The 13,646-nt window shown below is 42.2% G+C and overlaps 1 pseudogene; it reads right to left on the bottom strand.

Annotated features, from left to right (window-relative positions):
* Positions 1 to 10,772: 10,772 nt before the first annotated feature.
* On the bottom strand, positions 10,773 to 13,374 carry LOC121991344 (annotated as a pseudogene).
* Between the last annotated feature and the right edge of the window lie 272 nt (positions 13,375 to 13,646).

Raw genomic sequence — 13,646 nt, 5'->3', positions numbered from 1 at the left:
CCTACAAGAAAAGGTATAAAGATTTCAATTATTAAAGATAAAAATCATATCATTTGCTTTGAGTGTAGGGAACTATAAAAGTAAGTGCCCCAAATTGGCTAAGAAGAAGAGTCAAACGACACTAAAGGCTAAGGAAAAGCCTAAAGTGGTTGGTGTTGGAGGATCTTGCGGCCGGCTAGAAGGGGGGTTGAATGGACAGCGCCCCCAAATCCTTGCTTCCTACGATGTTAGCACAGCGGAATACAAACGAACACAAATAGAAAGCTAAACACCAAATACAAGAATGGAAATGCAAACCGCTAACACGTTCATTTACGTGGTTCGGAGATAACTTGCTCCTACTCCACGGCGTGTCCGTAAGGTGGATGATCCCTCAATCCGTCGGTGGATTAGTCCCCGGCAAACTCCGGCTAGCTCAACCTCCTTGTGGGTGGAGAAACCTCACCACAACACTCACCAAAAACACTTGGACACAAGGGAACCTTTGAGCACTTAGTGACTACTAATTAGGCTTTAACCAAGTCTAATTTCGTCAGCTTGGCCTGCCATCCCAAGCTCCTTCTTATAGACCTTGGAAGAAATCAGCAAGCTGATTTGCCCGTTACCAGTCGACTGGTGCCAGCCCAACGACTCTCTCAACGGCTCTCTACCAGTCAACTGGTCTCAGGACCAATCGACTGATCCCAGTCGTTTTGGGCACAGAAGCTCTCTGTGCTCACCACCAGTCGACTGGTACAACCCTAAACCTAGGGTTTCCCATCCCGAGTACATTTCTCTCGCACTCGGACCTTCACGACTCACTTGACTCTTCTTTGCAGCCTTGACCTCTTTCCTTCAGGCCTACTTCCTTTGACTCTCATCCCTCGGATGCATTAAAGCCCGTGGCTCGTCCCCAATGCCATCCTTCGTGTATGCCTAGAAGTCGCCTCCCTCGACCTTTGTCCTTGCTGCCTTGTCCACGGTCCCTCGGATGCTCCATCCTTCACCGGACCCGAAGCCGTCAACCTGAGTCACATGTGTATCCTGCAGTCCTACACAACTCAAGTATACATATCAAATAACGAGGGCAATCCTAACTTAAACCCTTTGCCCAAACACCAAAACACATGGTCCCACGGACCATTGGGATTGCTCCAACAGTTGGTCCCACGGAACACAAGAGCAAGGAGCATATTGTGTGCTTCTCATGCAATCAAAGAGGACATTATAGAAGTAAATGTCCTAAAGGGAAGAAGCCGACTAAAGTCAAAGGAGGACGCACAAGTCTAGGGGGAGCTTCCAAGGTAAAAACTAAGGTATCATTTAATGAACCTATTCCTTTGACACATGATAAGAAGCATGCTAGAAATAATTCTTATTATTTTAATGCAAATTATCATGAAAGTAGGAAGCATGATGGCACTAAGGATAAATACATTCCTCCTCATGCTAGATTTACCACACCTAAGGTTAAGAAGGTAGATAGCAACTTAGGCAATAATACTAAGGACTATAGATATAAGCCTAAGGCTAGGAATGCTCATAGGAGTCAAGAAAAATCCAAATCTATGGATTTAATGACGGAAAACCAAGTCTTGAGGTCAAGACTTGATAATTTAGAAAGAACCCTAGTAAGAATGGAAAAATTCTTAAGGGTCAAAATGAGCTTAACCTAGGAAAGTCTAGACAAGAGTCATCCAATGGCTATACAGGTTTGGGATACAAACCTAAAGTCAAGAAAGATGTGACTTCCTTTCATAGGGGTCCATATAGTTATGGGACCAACCCTAGGTTTAGAGGTCAAGTCAAAGATACTAGGGAAGGAATCTCTAAAAGTACTTTTGACAAGACTAATGTGACCAAGACTTCCAAGAAGTCTAACATAGTCACAAAGAAGGTTACAAGGGGAGTTAGCCCTAGAAGTGACCTAGTGGAAGTGACCAAGCTTCTAAGAAGCCTAGAAAGGTCCTTAGGAAGATATCTAGGAAAGTTATCCCTAGTGAGTACCTAGAGCATCCAAGGAGCACCAATAGGTTTTGGGTTCCCAGGAGCATATTTTCTACACCCTAGATGAGTTTAGAAAGTGTCAACTCTATTTGGAAGGGTAGTTAACCCAACCTTGTTAAAGTTGACGCTTGAGAGCATTTTCAAGGTTATTGTTAACCTTTGAAAATGAAAAGGATTGTAGGGTTGCTCTTTGAAAGAGTAATATATGTGCCAAAATTTGAAGAGTTGAACTTAATCTAACTTGGCACACTTAAGAAAAGTATAAGAAAAATCAAGTTAGAATTTTGATACTTTCTTAAAGAATTAAGAGAAAACTCATGCTTTAATCAAATGTGATTAAAGCCTTGAAGAGCAAAAATGTGTCAAAATTTGAGGAGTTAAATCTAATTTAAATTGGCACATTTAGAAAAGGATAAGAAATGTCAAGTTGGGGTTTTGACATTTTCTTAGAAGGCTAAAGGCGAATCTAAACCTTAATTTGATTTCATTTACTCTTTGAAAGAATAAAATGTGTCATACTTTGAGGAATTTGTTTAATTTAAAATGGCACAAATTTAGAAAGCGAAAAAGAAATGTTAAAATTGAGTTTGGCACATTCTTGATTAAATTGGGCAATCGAGGATTTAATTTTAAGATTTAGCTAAGAATTGAGGATACTTAGATAGATTATCTAGGTATATTTTGTTTATGCTAAAATGTCATGATTGTTTGCCCATCATATATCATGACATCATATTCATTTTTGCATTCATGATTATTATGAAAAATATAAAAATACCATGTCATATCATACATACATCATGTAGTTATAGGAAATTTTCTTTTGAAAATTCTTTCTTTTTGATGTATGTCATAACATATCATGCATCCTATTTATTTCCTTACTATTAAGGACAAATGACATTTATTATAAATGGTAAATATCCCAACAAGTGGGATTATACCAAATAACATCCTAGATGAATGATCATGAATTTTATAATGCATAGATAGAGATGCATGATCCCTTAGTTTAAGGCAAAACCAAAATTTACATCTCACAAAGAATCATAAGGTGACTTGTATGTGTTTTGGTACACATTATATACAAGTGAGATGTTAGGATGGTGAACAAAACTCAAGATGTTGATTTAGTACATCTTGCTGAGTTTTAGGTTCATCAAAATACATAGTTATGTGTCTTCCAATCATTGGGAAAGCTAATGTACAAGTCATGTGCATTGAGCCCAAAGAACATGGTTGGATATTGGTTTTGAAAATGATTTCAAAATGTTTTTGAAAAATCTTGGTGAAGACTATATGTTGATAGTAATCATCATTGAATAGTTATACACAAACTTGAAGAAAACACTAAAGTTTTTACAAATTTTCAAATTTGTGTCAATCTTTGAAAATAAGAAGTATTTTCATAGAAAAATATTTTTTTCCTAATAAAGAATACCCTAAATAATGTCTACATGAATTTTCAAGATTTTTAGAATTTTGTAGAATTTTGGGGGAGTTTCTGAATTTTACTGGAATTGAATTTTAAGAAATCAAAAACCCAATCGATCAGCCGATCGATTGGGATGGGTTCAATCAATCAACCGATCGATTGGAAAGTCATTTCCAGTGAACAGAAGGGTATTGAATCGATCAGCCGATCGATTGACCCAGGCTGGATCAATCAGTGGATCGATTAAGAGGGTATTTCTGCGAGCAGTAGCATGTGGAATCGATCAATGGATCGATTGAAGTGATTTCAATCGATTGAGTCCCAACTTCAATCGATTGGGAAGTCTGATTTTGACCTGAAAAACCTGATTTTAGCACTTCAAGTCACTTTGAGTCCCAATAACCATTCTAAACCCCTTGGAATACATTTGTAGACATTTAGGGGGAGTTTTCATGATGAAAACAAGTATGGATTGGTTAAAAGAAATCAAAGTGAAGTTTAGGATAAGGTTTAGTTTCAATTCTGAATTTTGGAACCTTAAAACTTCAAGTTTTGGTTTTCAAGGGTCATTAACCATTCCGAACCCTTTGACATACACTTGTATCCATTTGGGGGGAGTCGATCAAAACCTATTGATTAACCTAAAGACCTCCGATTGTATCCATTTCAGGTCTTGTGTGTTGGGGCAATTTCCCTAGGTCAAATTTGACCAGTTTGACTAAGCTTGAGTTGAGTCAAGCTTGAGTCGGGATTTGAGTTTTGATGTTTGACAATATATGGAGATTGCTAGGGCAATCATCCGATTGACCATATATGGAGATTGCTGGAGCAATCGTCCGATTGTGGAGATGGTCAAGAGATTGACCAGGTTGATGAGAAGACAAGTCAAGTGGGTCAGTGTTGACCGGAGACTTGACCGGGTAAGTCCTAACTGAAGTTTAGGCAATGATCCTAACTGGAGTTTAGGCATCTAGGAAAGTCCTAACTGAATGTTAGGCAAGAGAGAAGTCAAGTAGGTCAAGGTTGATAGGAGACTTGACTGGGTAAGTCCTAACTGGAGTTTAGGCAATGGGAAACTCCTAACTGGAGTTTAGGCAATGGGAAAGTCCTAACTAGAGGTTAGACAAGAGATAAGTCAAGTATGTCAAGGTTGACAGGAGACTTAACTGGGAAAGTCCTAATTGGAGATTAGGCAAAGGTAAGTCCAACAGGAAGGTTGACAAAAGTGAAAATCTAAGTAAGTCAGTATTGACCAGACTTGGTGGTGAAAGTCCTGATAAGTGAGATCAGGCAATTGGAAAGTCCAAGCGTGATCTTGGCAAAGCAAGTCCTAGGGTGATTTCGCTAGGAGAACCTGACAACTAGGATGAGGCCGATGGAAGCTCCAGAAGGCAAGGCATGAAGGATGGGAGATATCCGAGGGACGCAAGGCTGATGGAGGAGACTAGAAGGCTAGTTCGAGGTTGGTCGGGTGAGGCTAAATGCTAGGCATGGAGACCCAATCGGGTGGCGAGCTTCACAGACAATTTTGTCCAATCAGTCGGACTTACAGCCTTCTTCGACTAGACTTGAGGAGGAGGCATGTGATACGATGATGAGGAGGGGCCCCACCCCACGGAAGATAGCTGCCACAGTGGAGGTCAAAGTCAAGGTAGTCAACGCTCAGATATCCTCGACTGATCGGGCATGCCCCGACCGGAGGGAGAAGATCCCGATCCGCTACCGCCTTCGAAACGGGGAGGAGTCAAACGATCGACGCTCAATGGAGTAGGAGATGATGTGCCCAAGCCAAGCCAAGCAGCTACCGCGCTCAGCGAGGCAACAGGACTTGGCATTGGCATAATAGAGCTTCGGCCGAGTGGCTATCCCGCTCGACGAGGCAACAGGACTTGACATTGGCAGAGCGAAACTTCTGCCGAACAGCTACCCCGCTCGGCGTGGCAGCAGGACACGATACAAACATAGTAAAATACGACCGAGCGGACGTGGCAAAAGCACGGTCGGGTTCCAGCCTAGCTGACGAGATACAGGAACAGCAAAGTTCCGGCCGAGCGACTAGTCCGCTCGGCCTAGCAACATACTCTGGTATCCATCAACATCCCTTTGGGAGTTAGTGCCACCGACACTGGGCATGGACAACCAGAAGATCGTTTCGACGAAAACTTCCACAGTCACTTCAGATATATGCTCGGCCTGTTAAGGTACTGTGTTAGGGACACTTTACTGACAAGTCTTTTTAGGGAAAACTTAGGGAAGCGTACTCACCTTAAGAAGCGTGCACACGCGCTATAGGAGCTCTATATAAAGAGGGGTCCAAGCATCGGCGGAGGTATATGATATTCACTATTTACGATACAATTTTCTTGTTACTCCGCCTTATATTTCATCGCCAATGACTGACTTGAGCATCAGAGGGCCAACATTGGGGACCCCATCCCTGGCTCGGCACTGACGTCATCTGTGTTGCAGGTCAGAGCGGAGTTAACAGGCGGTCAGCGGGAGCGCCACATCCCCAGCTTTCCATCTTTTCGACTTTCGGACAGGATCAGAGTGCAATCAGAATTCTCTAGATCAATTAGTGAATTTCGATCAAAATCTATTGATTAACTTAAAGAGCTCCGATTATATCCATTTCAGGTCTTGTGTGTTCGGGCAATTTCCCTAGGTCAAATTTGACCAGTTTGACTAAGCTTGAGTTGAGTCAAGCTTGAGTCGGGATTTGAGTTTTGATATTTGACAATATATGGAGATTGCTAGCGCAATCATCCGGTTGACAATATATGGAGATTGTTGGAGCAATCGTCCGATTGTGGAGATGGCCAAGAGATTGACCAGGTTGATGAGAAGACAAGTCAAGTGGGTCAATGTTGACCGGAGACTTGATCGGGTAAGTCCTAACTGGAGTTTAGGCAATGGAAAAGTCCTAACTGGAGTTTAGGCATCTAGGAAAGTCCTAACTGGAGGTTAGGCAAGAGAGAAGTCAAGTAGGTCAAGGTTGATAGGAGACTTGACTGGGTAAGTCTTAACTGGAGTTTAGGCAATGGGAAAGTCCTAACTAGAGGTTAGGCAAGAGATAAGTCAAGTAGGTCAAGGTTGACAGGAGACTTGATTGGGAAAGTCCTAATTGGAGATTAGGCAAAGGTAAGTCCAACAGGAAGGTTGGTATGAGTGAAAATCTAAGTAGGTCAGTGTTGACCAGACTTGGTGGTGAAAGTCCTAATAAGTGAGATCAGGTAATTGGAAAGTCCAAGTGTGATCTTGGAAAAGCAAGTTCTAGGGTGATTTGGCTAGGAGAACCTGACAACTAGGATGAGGGCGATGGAAGCTCCAGAAGGCAAGGCGTGAAGGATGGAGAGATATCTGAGGGACGCAAGGCTGATGGAGGAGGCTAGAAGGCTAGTTCGAGGTTGGTCGGGTGAGGCCAAATGCTAGGCATGGAGACTCAACAGGTCACGGTTGATCGGGAGTTGGGTTTGGGAGTTTGGACTTGAGTTTGAGTCAAGTTCAGGCAGTTCAATCAATCGGGCAATCGATTGAACCATGGTCCAATCGATCGGTCGATCGATTGGAGTGTGTTGCGATTGTGGGAAGGCCCAATTGATCGATCGATCGATTGGGAGGTGAAATCGCGAGCACAGAGGCTTTCCCAATCGATCGGGCGATCGATTGGGAGCTGCCAATCAATCGGTCGATCGATTGGGCAGCAGAAGCTCTCGCGCGGACGCGAGAGCACAGAATGATCCTGAATCGATCGGGCGATCGATTCAAGAAGTCCCAATCGATCGGTCGATCGATTGGGAAGTGACCGTTGCACAGGATGCAGGTGATGGACGGCTAGGATTGTGAGGATGTGACATGGCAATCGATTGAGGTTGATCTCAATCGATTGGGAGCACTGTCTATAGCCTGGCCGAAGCGTTTTCTTCGCCAGATCTCTTGCAATTTTTTACGTCGTTCTTCAGCGATTCACAGTGAGCTTCTCCTATCTACTCACGCCAGTTCTTGAAGGCACTTGGGGAGTTTCTCCAAGGTTCAAGAGGTGATGACAAGCACAAGTAAGTAAGAAGATGGGTGTATTACATTGTATTTTTGTTTCTTCTTCTTGTGTTCGTGTTTGTGTTTGTGTGTGAGTACTGTACGAGGCTTCCCCGCCTCCGGCTGCGACCGAGAAGGAGGTTTTCATTAGTGGAGTGAGCGTGTCGTGTGGATCCTTGGATTAGTCACCTCATCTTGAGGTAGATACCAAGAAAACCCTAGGTGTTAGCATTATGTGTGTTTGTTTTTATTTTCTGCTGCATATCAAGATGAAGCAAGCACAAGTGCGCGACAAAACACTATTCACCCCCTCTAGCGGGCACAACGGTCCTAACACTGTGGATTTTTGAGGGTGTAAAAAATTCAAATATGATATTCATTGTTTATTTCAGCTTCTCCAAAGGAATTAAAATGTTATTAAAAGAATTGGTTGATATCTCATACACGTTGGACCAAATATAAAATCCTACCTTCGGAGAAATTGAAATAAATAATGAAGGATATATTTGGACTCCTTGTAACCTCACAAATACTTAGAAATTGAAATAGATGTAATCGGAGCTCTCTAGGTCGATTAATGGATTTTGACCGAAATCCCACGTTAGGCCTGATATTATTTCATATCAGGCCCAAGCATCAGGCCCAACGTGAGATTTCGGTCAATTTCGATTAAAATCCATTAATCGGAATAAAGAGCTTCGATTGCATCCATTTCAGGTTCTGTAGATTCCTGAAGTTGCAAGGAGTTTAAACATGTCCTCCATTATTTATTTCGAATTATCTAAAGGTAGGATTTTATATCAAGTCCAACGTATGTCATATATCAACCAATTCTATTAATAATAATTTAATGCCTTCGGAGAAGCCGAAATAAATAATGTATATTATATTTGAACTCATTGCAACCTCATAAATCCACAGGACCTGAAATGGGTACAATTGGAGATCTCTAGGTCAATTAGTGCATTTTGACCGAAATTCACTGATTGACCTAGAGAACTCCAATTACACTTATTTAAAGTTTTGTGAATTTCTTATATTGTAAGGAGTACAAATATGCTACTCGTTGTTTATTTCAACTTTTCTGGATGTGTTAAAATGTTATTTCAAAAAATTGGCTGAAATTTGGCATTGGGCCTGATATAAAATTCCAACTCAGGATAAGCCAAAATAAATAATAGAGAATATATTTAGACTTCTTGCAACTTTAGAAATCTACAAGACCTGAAATATGTGTAATCGGAGTTCTCTAGGTCGATTAATGGATTTTGGTCGAAATCCATTAATCCACCTAAAGAGCTCCGATTGCACTCATTTCAGTTCCTGTGAATTTGTATGGTTACAAGGAGTCCAAATATGTCCTTCATTATTTATTTTGACTTCTCCAAAGGTGAGATTTTATAGCCGGCCAACGTGTGTGAGATATCAACCAATGCTTTTAATAACATTCTAATATCTTTGGAGAAGCTGAAATAAATAATGGATAACATATTTTAATTTCTTACAACCTCAGAAATCCACAAGATCTGAAATGGATGCAATCGAAGCTCTTTAGGCCAATAAGTGGGTTTTGACCAAAACTCATTGATTGATCTAGAGAACTCCAATTATACTCATTTTAGGTCTTGTGAATTTCTTAGGTTGTAAGGAGTTCAAATATGCAATCAATTGTTTATTTCAATTTTTTGGATGTGTTAAAATGTTATTTAAAAATTAGCAGAAATCTAACATTGGGTCTGATATAAAATTCTACCTCCGAAGAAACTGAAATAAACAATGAAGGACATATTTAAATCCTGGCAATCTCAGAGATCCACAGAACCTAAAATGAGTATAATCGGAGTTCTCTAGGTCGATTAATGAATTTCGACCGAAATCGGGTGAAATCCCACATTGGGCCTGATATAAAATCCCACCTCTAGAAAAATCAAAATAAATAATGGAGGATATATATAGACTCATTACAATATCAGGAATTTACAGGAACTGAAATGAGTACAATCGAAGCTCTCTAGGTCGTTTAATAGATTTCGACCGAAATCAACCGAAATCCCACGTTGGAACTGATATAAGTTCATATCATGCATAATGGATTTCGGTTGAAATCCATTAATCGACCTAGAGAGCTCTAATTGTACCCATTTCAGTTCTTGTGGATTCCTGCAGTTGCATGGAGTCCAAATATATCCTCCATTATTTATTTCGACTTCTCTTAAGGTGAGATTTTATATCAGGCCCAAAGTGTGTGAGATATCAACTGATTCTTTTAATAACATTTTAGTAACTTCAGAAAATCCAAAATAAATAATGGATAGCATATTTAAATTCCTCGCAATCTCAGAAATCAACAAGACCTGAAATGGATGCAATCAGGTCTCTAGGTCAATCATTGAGTTTTGATCAAAACCCGCCAATTGACCTAGAGAACTCCTATTGCTCTCATTTTAGGTTTTGTGAATTTTTTAGGTTGTAAGAAGTTTAAATATATTATCTATTGTTTATTTCAACTTTTCTGCACATGTTAAAATATTATTTGAAAAATTAGCTGAAATTCGACATTGGGCCTGATATAAAATCTCACCTTCAGAGAAACCGAATTAAACAATGAAGGACATATTTGGACTCCTTGCAAACTCAGAAATCTATAATAACTGAAATGAGTGTAATCAGAGCTCTCTAACTCGATTAATGGTTTTTGATCGAAATCAGCCGAAATCCCATATTGGGTCTGATATAAAATCTCACCTCTAGAAAAGCCGAAATAAATAATAGAGTACATATTTAGACTTTTTGCAATCTCTTGAATCAACATGACCTAAAATAGATATAATTGGAGCTCTCTAGGTCGATTAATGGATTTTGACCAAAATCTCACGTTGGAATTGATTTGAGTTCATATCATGCCCAACGGATTTCGGTCGATTTCAGCCGAAATCCATTAATCAACCTAGAGAACTTCGATTGCACCCATTTCAGTTCTTGTGGATTCCTGAGATTGCAAGGTATCCAAATATGTTATCCATTATTTATTTCGACCTATCTGAAGATGACATATTATATCAGGCCCAACATGTGTGAGATATCAATCAATTCTTTTAATAACATTTTAATACCTCCGAAAAATCAAAATAAACAATGCATATTGTGTTTTACAAATATTGGCATGTGGGAATTATTTTATTTATTTATTTTAAAAAAAAACAAACAACCAACCAAACCGGACCGGTCAGTTCAATCAATTGGTTTTTCACTCAAACGAAATTTGCTTCACCTAGTTGAGGTAATTAAGACACTCGAAGTGTCATTGTGTTTGAATTCAAATATTCTCAACAGAGGAACTTCTTTTAGCACCAACTTCAATCAGTAACATGTCACTAGCTCCATTCACTTGCCGACAATTGTTCCTGATCTCCCCGTTGCTCCCCGTGAGCACACCGATGTTTCCCATCCTGATCATCGCCTCAAGAAAGCTCTCGAAAAAGGCGATTTGATTAGTGGCAAAGTCGTTGACGATGGGGGGCAGTAGATGCATTGGTGGAGGCGGCAGAGATCAGGTCTTGGTCAGTTTGGAGCAGTCCCCTCAGGCTCTACAAATTAGTGTAATATTGGTTATCGAAGGTGTCAGGGGTGGAGACATTGAGGTCAATGAGGACGCTGATATTCCACTTGAGGGCAACTCTGCTACAATGCAGAGAGATATGTGGTATTCAATGATGGATCTGGGTTGCCTAGGTTATTGAAGTTGTAGAGTCACTGGTTGAAGGTCCGACATTAGCACGCCAAAAGGTGTGAGCTCCTGCAATTTATAATTTATTTAAAATTAAAGTCAATATTCATGTATGTATGTATACGTTGTCATAACTTCCAGAGAGTCATTCAATTACCTGATAAGGTGATTAAATCGGTGACGTTAAGGTTTACAGCCATAAATTTTGGTTGGAGGATAGTGACATTATCGAAGGGAGAAGGGAGGTTATTTGCGGTAGTTAAGTTGGTTGTAGTTCCATCTCTTCTTCCAAGTAAGACACTCCATGCAGGCCCACCAGCCTTTAAGTTTTAACAGTTTTTCAAAATTTTGATTACATAATTAATTAATCAATGAAAATGAAAGGTGAATTTGACACTTTAAGCTCTTGAGAATTTCAAAACTTTTATTAAGTGATAGAATTATAATTAGTTCTTACTAAGTTCACCGAAACTTCAGCTGCAATAACTAAGATGTCAGAGAAAGATACAATGTCGGAGCAGTTATTTTCGACGGTAACTTTGATGTTGTCTATGAAGTCAAAACCCCGCACAGAGTTGTTGTTCGGGGATGCATCCTTCTCCATTACGATTGTGCTGCTATTATCCAACAATATCGATCCATCACAACCCTACGATCATCATAGTGATTAAATTCAGATTTAATGTTCATACCGAGTATGCATGGAAGCTAGTTAAGAGGAGGCAGAGCAGTATATGTTAGCAAAGATTTTGGTCGAAATCCATTAATTGACCTAGAGAACTCTAATTATACCTGATCCTGTCCGAAAGCTGAATCAACAGACACTGGGCACGCGGCACTCTCCGAGTCGCTGACGTAGATCTTCGACTGGTCGCACGAACCTCCGGTGAACCTGTACAGAAGTCGGGCCGGGAAGGGGTTCACGGCGACGACCCTCCGACGCTCAAGTCAGGTAAGCGAACAACGAAGAAGTGACTCCAAGTATCAAAGAACGCGTACCTCCGGTGAAGCACAAGGCCCCTTATATAGAGCTGGGAAGGAGCTCATGCACACATGCTGAGGCAAATACGTGTCCCCAGCCCATACCTCGGTAAGGGCTTGTCAGAAGGCTTACCTGACACCATACTGCCACAGTCCAAGCATGTCTTCGATGGGACAGCAGAACCCCTTGTCGCCAGATTTGGAGTATGGCCTAGTCATAGGGCATGACAGCTGTCAGAAGATGTTCATTGTCCTTCTCTCCTTACTCCATGCCGGGGCGTCCGGCCGGCCGGCACTCACATCACGTCCGGCCGGTCGGCACTCACATCACGTCCGGCCATCCATATGTACTGGTATGCTTAGGAGATCCTCGGTAATGTGCTCTGTGAGGACTGTTCGCAGTATGCTACCTTATGTCTTCGACCGAGCCTGCCATCCGCTCGGCCCTATGACCCTGTTCAGCGAGCGCCGGAACCCCGACTCCTGCCGGGGCACCTTTTGCCATCAGTTGGACACCGGGGGGGGAGGGGGGGGGGGGTCGGCCCACCATTCTTCGGTCGGTTCCCGTATCCCACCTTTTCAAGGTTGTCCGGTCGGTCCATCCTTGTCCGATCGGCCACCTAGCCCTTTGACTTCCACGTGGCGTCAACTTTACCCTCATGAGGGTCCCCCGGCCTTACCACCGGATCACTTGCCTCCCCCTCAAGTCTAGTCGAAGGAGGCGAAGTCCGACTGACTGGATTGCCAGTCTGACTGAGTGACCACCACCCCAGAAGGTTCATCCGCTCGGCTCACCTTCTTCTTCATGCCCGTTCGGAGCTATCATGCTGATGCCTTCAGTATCCCCTCGAAATTCACGCCGAATCTTCTCCATTAACGCCAAGCACGTGCGCTGTGCGCGGTAAAGGGCATTAATTAAATGCGCCCTGTGTCCCGCTGACACGTGGCGCTCCCGCTGTCGTCAGCATACGGCGCCGGCCTCACTTCCGATGGGACAGCCGCCGTTTGAAATGAGCAGCTGGATGACAGCCTCGTTCTCTACGACCTGAATCGGATGGCTGAGGTTATCCAAGGCCAACGCTATAAAGCTCCCGATATCTCCTCTCCGCCGCATTTCTGCTCCATCGCCCTTCGACGCCCTGCTGCTTCTTTCTGCTCCGGCGACTCCGTTTCTCAGCCTTCCGACAACCTCGCAACCCCTTTCGATCATCCTTTTACTCGTAAGCCCTTCTTTTCTTCACTACCTCATTCCTTTACGCTTTCTGTTAGCTGCCCTTGTCGTTCTGCCACCTTTCTTCCCTGCTTGATTTCCCTTTATTTTTGTCCCACATTTCTTTTTTACTTTCGATCATGACTAGCACTTCCCAGCCGATCGCCGGCGCTCCTGGTCTTTGGTACACGACCATGGAGAGCCGGTTTGACGAGGAGGACGCCCTGCGCCTCACTCGGACGTATAGCCTGCCTGCCGACCACCACATAGTA

The sequence above is a fragment of the Zingiber officinale genome, chromosome 6B, assembly GCF_018446385.1.
Source record: "Zingiber officinale cultivar Zhangliang chromosome 6B, Zo_v1.1, whole genome shotgun sequence".
NCBI classification, from domain to species: domain Eukaryota; kingdom Viridiplantae; phylum Streptophyta; class Magnoliopsida; order Zingiberales; family Zingiberaceae; genus Zingiber; species Zingiber officinale.
Note: the sequence above shows the minus strand (reverse complement) of the source record. Positions and strands in the feature narration are given on the sequence as shown.